Source organism: Ostrea edulis, chromosome 2 (genome assembly GCF_947568905.1).
Source record: "Ostrea edulis chromosome 2, xbOstEdul1.1, whole genome shotgun sequence".
NCBI classification, from domain to species: domain Eukaryota; kingdom Metazoa; phylum Mollusca; class Bivalvia; order Ostreida; family Ostreidae; genus Ostrea; species Ostrea edulis.
Window position 1 is genome coordinate 85,369,227 of NC_079165.1, and position 10,703 is coordinate 85,379,929.

The 10,703-nt window shown below is 34.9% G+C and overlaps 1 long non-coding RNA gene across 1 annotated transcript; it reads right to left on the minus strand.

Moving 5' to 3' along the window:
• Positions 1-1,736: 1,736 nt before the first annotated feature.
• On the minus strand, positions 1,737-5,486 carry LOC130051934 (uncharacterized). The gene is made up of 3 exons (XR_008800210.1): positions 5,319-5,486; positions 2,583-2,761; positions 1,737-1,804 (listed from the first exon to the last, which is right to left on the minus strand). It is a non-coding gene; the product is annotated as an uncharacterized LOC130051934 (long non-coding RNA).
• Between the last annotated feature and the right edge of the window lie 5,217 nt (positions 5,487-10,703).

Genomic DNA, 10,703 nt, shown 5'->3' on the forward strand with positions numbered 1-10,703 from the left:
TCTCTGTGAGGCTGGTAAATAATTTTGCTTAAAGATTTGATTAATAGCACCAGTAATATAAACCTAGAGATCATTCCAATTTTTTTTTAATTCTGTGGTAAATATATCACTGCCTGAAGACTTACTATCATTATTATGCCTTATGGGCAGGTAAGGAATCACAACACCTGTAAACTACATAGTCCAGGTACATACTCGTACTACTTGAGGCAGTCAAAACTAAATGGCCACAAAATGTGTGAGATTGTGTGACTTCAATAATAACAATATACTTTCTCTGCAATACGTACCTGAACACATGACTTGACCCCATGTTGTGGTTGGATTTGTGGTTTTGGTTGTCGTTCCTGCTCGGGTTGTTGTTGCTTCAGTTGTTGATCTTGTTGTAGTCACGCTATGGTGATGCCCGTAGTGCGTGTGTTTGTGTGTGTGGTACACATGACCGTGTGTCGTTGTCGTCGTTGTCGTTCTGGTCGTCGTTGGGGAACCTTAATCATTCGTGTTTTATATTTGTTACAGTTTAGGCCATTTCCAAACCAAGTGCTAAAGTTTCTTTACTAGTTAAACTCCATTTCTTCAAACATTATAATACTTAGATGGGACCATTTCAAACAAAACGGCAAATTTTGGCATTTAACATGTTTAACATTATCGTTTGTAAATTTTGAAATTAGTTTATCCAAGAAAAAGCTGCTATTGTTTTCAAATTGAATATGAAATCAAACAAATAATACATTGGTATATTTCGTACATGCAAACACTGTCTGTAGGGTTCGAATCCCGCTCGCGCCGGTAAGTGAGAAAGTTTCCCAGTTTACTTGAGAAAGGTCAGTGGTCTCTTCCCAGGTACATTGTATCTGGGTTCTCTCTTCCACCAATAAAAACTGGGCGCCACCATATAACTGAAAATATTTTGAGTGTGGCGGAAAACATCAATCAATCAATAATGTGCTGTAAGTAATGATGATTAAGAATAATGAACAGTGTCAATCTTATAAATCCCATACAGAGAAAAGGGCAAACACGACCCCTGGAAACACCACATGTGGGGTAGAGGTAGGGGGCCAACAGTTTCCTATTCATTCCTCATGCTTATCCTATATGGCCTAACATTCGGGGCATTGTAATTTGATAAATAATGAATTTACCTCAACAATTAACAAATTCAAAATGCTGTCGAGCAAAGAACTAGACCAGCTCTGTGCATAAAATGTTCATTTCCATTTCAAACAAATGTTTACTTGTGTCTAAGCATGTGGAAGGTAGACACCACCAGACCTTTGGTTTTTTTTAATCACAGCCAAATAAATCACAAATGTGTTGCTCCATTTATGCAAAGTTATAGAAAAGAAATATAAATTAAACAACTTTAGGTAATTTGTAGCACTGTTCTGCAGATCGCTACATTTCATTAGACATCGTAGCTACGTTGCTCAAAGCAATGTAGACCGTTATATTTCGCGAGAAATTGAAGTTAAGATATATGAGTGTACTGCAGATTGCTATATTTCGCGATACATTATTTCGACGACACTTGGCACTTCCCCTCTAAACACGTACCATTCATGAATATATTCATATTGAAAAAGAAGGAAAAATTATTCTTTTGTGTCTAAATTCAGTAAAAATAATCTTTCAACTAAAACAGGAACAAATTCAGAGCTTACTGTAAAACCAGGTTGGTGAGAACACAGATCTCCGGAATACGTACCATGAGCAGGGGTCGGTTGTGTCGTTGTTGTTGTTGTTGTTGGGACCGTTGTCGTGGCAACTGTTGGTGTGGTTTTTACTGTAGTCACGGTAACTAGATGGGGGATAAAACTCCTTATGTTTAAAAGTAAACTTTAAGATAAATCAATTTACGACAGAGAATAAAACATGTAACCCCCATCCCTGCCAATAAATCGGATTCACGCTATCATTTTATTTTTAAATTTCGACTTCCCTATCAACATTCGGCGTGGCCAATTTTCGTGGGTTATGGAGATTTTACTGATTCTTTGGGATGTAATTTCGTAGATATGATTTTTGTACATCAACGAATTGCATAGATTGTGCATATTATTGTGGTTTGAAATTCGTGGAATATGAAAATTGAGCCCCTGGAAATACAATTACACTGCATCATATTTACATTCACTGAATCTTTTCTTTTATATGTCTTTTGAAATTTGCATTGCTTTCATCATGCAATAAATCCGTGTTTGTTGCATACTAGTTCGATTCGGTTTTCTAGTACCACCTGTCTGCAAAATCATTACCAAATATGGAGTGTTCTCAAGGTCAAAGATTGCATTGGCTGTTCAATTTGACGTAACAAATGGGTCAACCATATGATATTTAAGATCTTAATTCTAGTTTATGTTTTTTAAATAATGCATAAAAATATAAATATAAACAATAAAATGTCTTTCTTTGATGTTTCATCGGGTGAAAAAAAAATTGCAAGACCCGCTTACGCGGGTTATGCATTTTTCTGCAATGCTACCTACCTTCATCACCCGATGAAACAACAAAGAAAGCATTTTATTATTGATATAACTTGTATTTTAGTTTGTACATATGGGGCTGTGATAGCTTACACGGCATGTGGACGCTCTGTATGATATGCTTGTTGCAGTAAAGGTCATTAGGGTCACAGTTGTACTGTTTACAACAGTCGATGCATTCTGTCCCTTCCGGTATGTTCCCGGTCCTGCAGGAGGGGTTCGCAAGACTGCTCTTGTACTTGTTGGCATCGCAAAACGAGGACGTGGCTGGTCTAACAGAAATAAAGGGAAAATCGCATAATACTTTTCGAAGTTATCAAGGACTATGGCGTGTAAAACGTTGTTATATTCGATAATCTTGTGATGTATGTTCAATATCTTGTGATGTATGTTCAATATCTTGTGATGTATATTCAATATCTTGTGATGCATATTCAATATCTTGAGATGTATGTTTAATATCTTGTGATGTATGTTCAATATCTTGTGATGCATATTCAATATCTTGTGATGTATGTTCAATATCTTGTGATGTATGTTCAATATCTTGTGATGCATATTCAATACCTTGTGATGTATGTTCAATATCTTGTGATATATGTTCTATATCTTGTGATATATGTACAATATCTTGTGATATATGTTCTATATCTTGTGATATATGTTCTATATCTTGTGATATATGTTCTATATAATTGTGATGCATATTCAATATCTTGTGATGTATGTTCAATATCTTGTGATGTATGTTCAATATCTTGTGATGTATGTACAATATCTTGTGATGTATGTACAATATCTTGTGATGTATGTTCAATATCTTGTGATATATGTTCTATATATTGTGATGTATGTTCAATATCTTGTGATGTATGTTCAATATCTTGTGATATATGTTCTATATCTTGTGATGTATGTTCAATATCTTGTGATATATGTTCAATATCTTGTGATATATGTTCAATATCTTGTGATATATGTTCTATATCTTGTGATATATGTTCAATATATTGTGATGTATGTTCAATATCTTGTGATATATGTTCAATATCTTGTGATATATGTTCTATATCTTGTGATATATGTTCAATATATTGTGATGTATGTTCAATATCTTGTTATGCATATTCAATATCTTGTGATGCATTTCAATATCTTGTGTTTATGTTCAATATCTTGTGATATATATTCAATATCTTGTGATATATATTCAATATCTTGTGATGTATGTTCAATATCTTATGATGTATGTTCAATATCTTATGATGTATATTCTATATCTTGTGATGTATGTTCGATAATCTTGTGAAGCATATTCTATATCTTGTAATGTATTTTATTTTTCAGATATTTTAATTGTATGAATTTAGTTGATTTTTCACGAAAAATCCAATGATATTGACCATCATTAAAGTCTTTTGGGAAGCATATTGACATAGGTAGTGACTGTATCGACATAAGTAGTGACTGTATCGACATAAGTAGTGACTGTAGCGACATACATAGTGAATGTATCGACATAGGTAGTGACTGTATCGACATAAGTAGTGAATGTATCGACATAAGTAGTGCTGTATCGACATAAGTAGTGACTGTATCGACATAAGTAGTGACTGTATCGACATAAGTAGTGACTGTATTGACATAACTAGTGACTGTATCGACATAAGTAGTGCTGTATCGACATAAGTAGTGACTGTATCGACATAAGTAGTGCTGTATCGACATAAGTAGTGACTGTAGCGACATACATAGTGAATGTATCGACATAGGTAGTGACTATATAGACATAGGAAGTGACTGTATCGACATAAGTAGTGAATGTATCGACATAAGTAGTGCTGTATCGACATAAGTAGTGACTGTAGCGACATACATAGTGCTGTATCGACATAACTAGTGACTGTATCGACATAAGTAGTGAATGTATCGACATAACTAGTGACTGTATCGACATAAGTAGTGACTGTATCGACATAGGTAGTGACTGTATCGACATAGGTAGTGACTATATAGACATAAGTAGTGCTGTATCGACATAACTAGTGACTGTATCGACATAACTAGTGACTGTATCGACATAGGTAGTGACTGTATCGACATAGGTAGTGACTGTATCGACATAACTAGTGACTATATAGACATAAGTAGTGCTGTATCGACATAGGTAGTGACTGTATCGACATAAGTAGTGCTGTATCGACATACATAGTGATTGTATCGACATAGGTAGTGATTGTATCGACATAGGTAGTGACTGTATCGACATAAGTAGTGCTGTATCGACATAAGTAGTGCTGTATCGACATACATAGTGATTGTATCGACATAGGTAGTGACTATATCGATAAAGCTAGTGATTGTACAGACAGGTAGAGATTGTATCGACATAGGTAGAGACTGTATCGACATAGGTAGTGACTGTATCGACATAAGTAGTAATTGTATCGACAAAAACAGTGACTGTATTGACATAGGTAGCGATTATAAGTAAAAAAAAGTTTTTCTGTAAGACCTTGAAAACAGATATTGTGTTGTAGGTGTTTTGCAAGTAAAAGAACCCTCAATGCTATGACCCTGAGCACACCGTATAGGTAAACAAATATGTGGCACTTCTCTTAAAGCTGGTGACGTCTTCATGTGAGTGAAAAATCGTTTGTAACAGGAAGGAAAAAGTATCGGAGGGGTTGGCACTTGACCCCTGGAACACCCCCTCCCCGGTTAATCGTGCGGGTGTTCTACCAGTTGAGCTTCTGGGTTAACTTGCCCAATCCTGTTACAAGTCATTCAGTCCCTGTTATCATTAAGAGTGACAACGTTTATACATACCCTTTTGCAGTAAATATCCCCGAGGCATTACGAATAATGCTTGTGTAGCAGTAGTCGCCCTTGATGATATCATTACAGTACATCAAGGGATAGAAGCCGGGTCTTTCACATTTCAAGCATATCGACTCTGGCAATAAAATATCATTTCTCATATTATGCATACATGTAAAGCTTCAATTGTTCGTAGTGAGATTTTTGTTTTTGCAGAAAAGTAAGAAAGAATCCATCGACCGTGGATTAATGAAGCATTACTTAAGGATAAGTACGATTCCGATAGTTTCCGAACGTTCTAGTTTTGCATTTATAAAAGTAACTAATGTAGGTTAATGAAAAATTCATCTAAATTTTATAACAATAAAAACTAATTCCGATAACCTTTTCTTACTTATTTTAATTATTTTTGTTTTTACATTTGGAACAGTCTGATTAAAACAACTCCCTCCTCCTTACATTTGTAGTGTAAGGAGGAGGGGGTGGTTTTAATCAGACTGCATTTGGAGGTGCAATTACTAGAATGGATTACTGTGCTTTGGAAAATAGTCTACGTAGAAAGTACAAGAAAAGTCTGAAATTTTAAATTGCATTTCATCAATTCCTGAATGAAAAGGATTTGTTCTGATTTTAAAATGCTTCACGGTTTGATTTATGACAAGCAGAGACCATGTAATGTAGTGACTGGCGGTGAAAATTTCGAATTAATAGGACGAAATTTCCTCTGATGAAATAATGATAAGAAACGGAAAGAGTCCAGCAACAGGTTGATTGATTGATGTTTTCCGCCACACTCAACAATTTCTTAGTTATCTGGTGGCGCCCAGTTTTTATTGGTGGAAGAGAGAACCCAGATACAATGTACCTGGGAAGAGACCAACGACCTTTCGAAAGAGGATGCATATAAAGAAATTTATCAGATATCGGTGAAAAATCCGGAACTAGTGCCAAATACAAGATGTATTGTGACTGCTACCGAGAGCATAAAAGGACAACAAATCCATAGGAATCACCTCAGGAAAGAATGACAGGGATGACGTCACTAATGACAGGGATGATATCACTGATGATGTTCAGGTCATGGGTGACGTCTTGAAAAAGTAGAATGTTCACTCAGAAATGAATTAGTATGATATTTACGAAGTGCATCTTTGGAAATCATTTGGAAATGATTAAAACCACCACCCTCCTCCTTACATGAAAATAATACCATGAAAAAGTGAAATCTTAAAACCAAAACCTGTTAAAATTCAAACAGATTTGTAATAGAATAGAAACAATGTAACCAAAATGAACAAGGGAATATGATCGATGTAATAGTCATCACACCCGATTCTGACAGTGATGTGACGCACAAAGGCTAAATAAACATGACGAAAGAGGGAAAGATTAAAAAAATAAAATTAAAAAAAAGCATGTTTCTTATCACATTACAAATATCTTAAATCTCTTTACAGACGAAATAGTCCAAGATTGGCATTTACAGGTAAATCTGTTCAGTACTCATGATATACTATAGAATTTGACTTCTTTGTTGTAAAATCTTAGGTAAACATAAAATTTCACGAAATTTGTTTATTAAGCTATAACGAAGCAAGTAAATGCGAATATATTATATATTTCTACCATTTGATTACATTTGCGATGATTTCCAAAGATGCACTTCGTAAATATCATACTAATTCATTTCTGAGTGAACTTTCTAATTTTTCAAGACGTCACCCATGACCTAATCACACAGTGTATTACTTAGAATTGTAATTTTGAAGGATGGTGGATGGTGTTTTTTTGTTTTTTTTTAAATATCGGTGTGAATATAAGGAACAGAGAACAATGTAAAACGTTTGCTGGAGTTTGAGTTTGGTTCGTACGTGATCAAACGGGCATTGATTACTCGACCAACTAGCTCCATATACTTCAATAAAAATCCTTGTATAGAGATAATCTTATATATGAATAAGCTCCCGTATGCCTTTCACTCCCTCTACACAATGTAAAACACTCGCTGAATAGCTATTCATTTCACAAGAAAGCATGAAAGAACAGTGATCAATCCCATAACTCCTGTAAGTAATACAAAATAGAGAGTTGGGCAAACACAGACCCCTGGTTATACCAGAGGTGTGATCAGATACCTAGGAGGAGTAAGCATCTCCTGTGGAGCGGTCACACCCACCTTGAACCCTATATCTTGATCATGTAACGGAGTAATCCGTAATCAAAATCAGTGTGTGAAGAATGGCCTAACAATCGACACGAAAAACGTCAGACAGCATTTGACTCAATACAAAAAATATTTTCTAAAGTAAATGCAACATACTAGTAATTTTCAAAAAGTGCATAATGATACAGAAAGCAACGGTAAGATAAACAGCTTGTGTCTGATCAGATGATCACAATATATGATAAATAACAAAATAGGGTACCGTTAGCCCTACTCCTAAAGATGAAATAAAAGGTAGCACATGTGTTATAGTAATGATATTGTATACAGTTTGGTGCTTTGGGAAGAGTTATATGAGCGCTAAAAACATATACAATAAAATATAGCGGACACGACCATGGCAGCTCTAAGCACGATTCGTTATCTTCACCTTTCATATTGGAGTTTTACACTCTTCTACGATGCAAAAAATCAAGACAATTTTATACTCTTCTCAATCAAAACTGCACAGAACCTACTGGTAAAAGAAAGTGGAATGAAATATTTGAATTAAATGACACAGAATGGAAAATGATCTTCAGACTGCTCTTTAAAGATACAAGTAATTGTAAACTGCAGTGGTTTCAATACAGAATTCTGAACAAAATTTTAGCTTCAAACTCATACTTATTCAAAATCAAAATTAGAGATGATAAGAATTGTACATTCTGTCAGATAGAAGAAGAAACAATTGAACATTTGTTTTGGGAATGTGATAGTGTTCAGCAATTCTTAAGAGAATTTGAAGTTTGTTTTGAACATAAGACCAATCTTCAAATATCAATAACAAAAAATAATTTTATTTTTGGATGAAAAGAAAACTATACAAAATAATCTTGTTCTTTGGCTGAAATATTATATCTATACTATGAGGTGTAAAGGGAAGACACTGAATGTAAATGTTGCGATATCGCTAATGAACACATTTTATGAAACTCAAAGACATATTGCATATAAAAATGGTGAAAAAGATTTGTTTGACACCTGCTGGAACCGCTGGAATCAATTATTTCATTGAGTGTTTGTTTGCTGTTGTTGTTTATTTTTATTTTTTTTGTTTTTTTTTTTGTTTTGTTTTTTTGTTTGTTTAAAAATTATCTTTTTTATAAATTTCAATATATATGTACCCTTTTAAAATATATTAAATAATGACTGAACTCATCTCTCTCTCTCTCTCTCTCTCTCTCTCTCTCTCTCTCTCTCTCTCAGAAAATAATATATACATATACCTTTGATAGTTCTTATAAACATTTTGTACAAGTTTCTTTGCAGAATGTATGTATATATATACTGTGTGTATGTTTAAAAAAAAAATATAAAAAAAAAAAAAAAAAAATATTGGAGTTTTACGAAGAGGCTTACTTTTACAATTGACGGCTGACTTTTACAGTTTAAAGGGACCAACTCCAAATATGAAAAAATTGGAAGTGGTATTTGCAAAATTCAAAGACTTTACCACATTCAGTTGTTGTATATATTGTTTAATGTCCCACTCGATAATTTTTCACTCATATGGGGTCGCGGTAGTTCAGTAGTAGAATGTTCGTTTCGTAACCAGGAGGTCGTGAGTTCGAGCCCCGCTCGTGCCATGGCCATTGTTTAACGTCCCTCTCAAGAATTTTTCACTCATATGGCAAACCTAAGGCGTTAGAATAAGTAGTAATTGCTCCTTCGCCAAACGCTCGACATTTAGAAGTGAGAATCACGGGTCGTTCAGGTATGACCTTAAAAACGGAGGTCCCGTGCCGCGGCATGCGTTGGCACGATAAAGAACTCTACTACTGCGCTGAGCGCTAAACATAGGCCGGGTCTACATTTGTGGTACTTCACCTACAGACGGTGACCTCTCAATATGAGTGAAACAATCCAGGAAGAGACGTAAAAGCAACCGATCAATCATATGGGGACGCCACTATCGCCGGCAAAGGGCTGCTAAATGTACGCATATGCTCGGTGCTTACGGCCTTTGAGCAGGGATGGATCTTTATTATGCCACATCTGTTGTGACACGGGACCTCGGGTTTCCCTGTCTTATCCGAAGGATCGTCTTATTTAGTCGCCTCTTACGACAAGCAAGGGGTATTGCAGAGGACCTATTCTAACCCGGATATCCACAAGGTACGGCATTTCTAAGGAACAAACAAGATGTCAAATGTTTATATCGATAATGTATAAAGTATACTAGGGTGTAGTCGATTTTCATGGGGACCAAATTTTCATGAGTCATTACCACAAACATTGTTGATTCTACTATGTATATTGATATATGTATGTACATATATACGTATACATGTATACAATTACACATCACTTATTGGTTGTATTTACATTTAAACCTAGATATTCAACACGAAAGAGATGGAAACAAAGACGTAGCATTTGAGGGGGAGGGGCTATGAAAAAATACTTCTTAACAAGCCTATCCCTCAACTTCTGGTCTAGTATAGAGCTGCCGTCCAAAAGTATTTGTGTGGGTGGGTAGGTAAGGGTTGCTTTGTTCCTTGGGAAGCTAGAATCATAAGATAAAAATGTAAAACTTATACGGTACCAATTTTGATGCACCAGATGCGCATTTCGACAAATAATGTCTCTTCAGTGATGCTCAACCGAAATGTTTGAAATCCGAAATAACAATGAAGTTTTAGAGCTATTATAGGAAAAAACAGTGTGTCAAAAGATGTGAAGTATAGAGAACTTTTAAGCTTTCAGGGCTGATGACACATTATTTAGAAATGGCAGGATAACTTGAGGTCGTCTGCTTACAATGAATGCGCTGTGATACACTTATGATATACAGAAAAGCTTAAAAACACTTTTTATGGCAATTTTCTGGATCTCTTCATGCATTTCTCAGCTCGTCATTCGCAGTTAATAAATCGCATACATACATTTGAATATCGATAAATTTCACTTAATGAAATATTAAAACGAGTAGTGCATTGTGAGAGTGTCGAACAAATGTAGAAAGAATGAGTTGCTAAAGAGTTTACAATACTCTTGTAATAAACATAATTGTCGGTTTTGGTGTTTTTACTGAGGTAGTCTGTATATTCATTTCGGTCCAATTTCTGTAGTTGGAGCTGATCCCTTTAAATTGTAAAAGTCAGCCGTCGATTGTAAAAGTAAACCTCTTCGTAAAACTCCACTATTAGTGGAAAAAAGAAACTGTGCATTATTTAATATATGAAAAA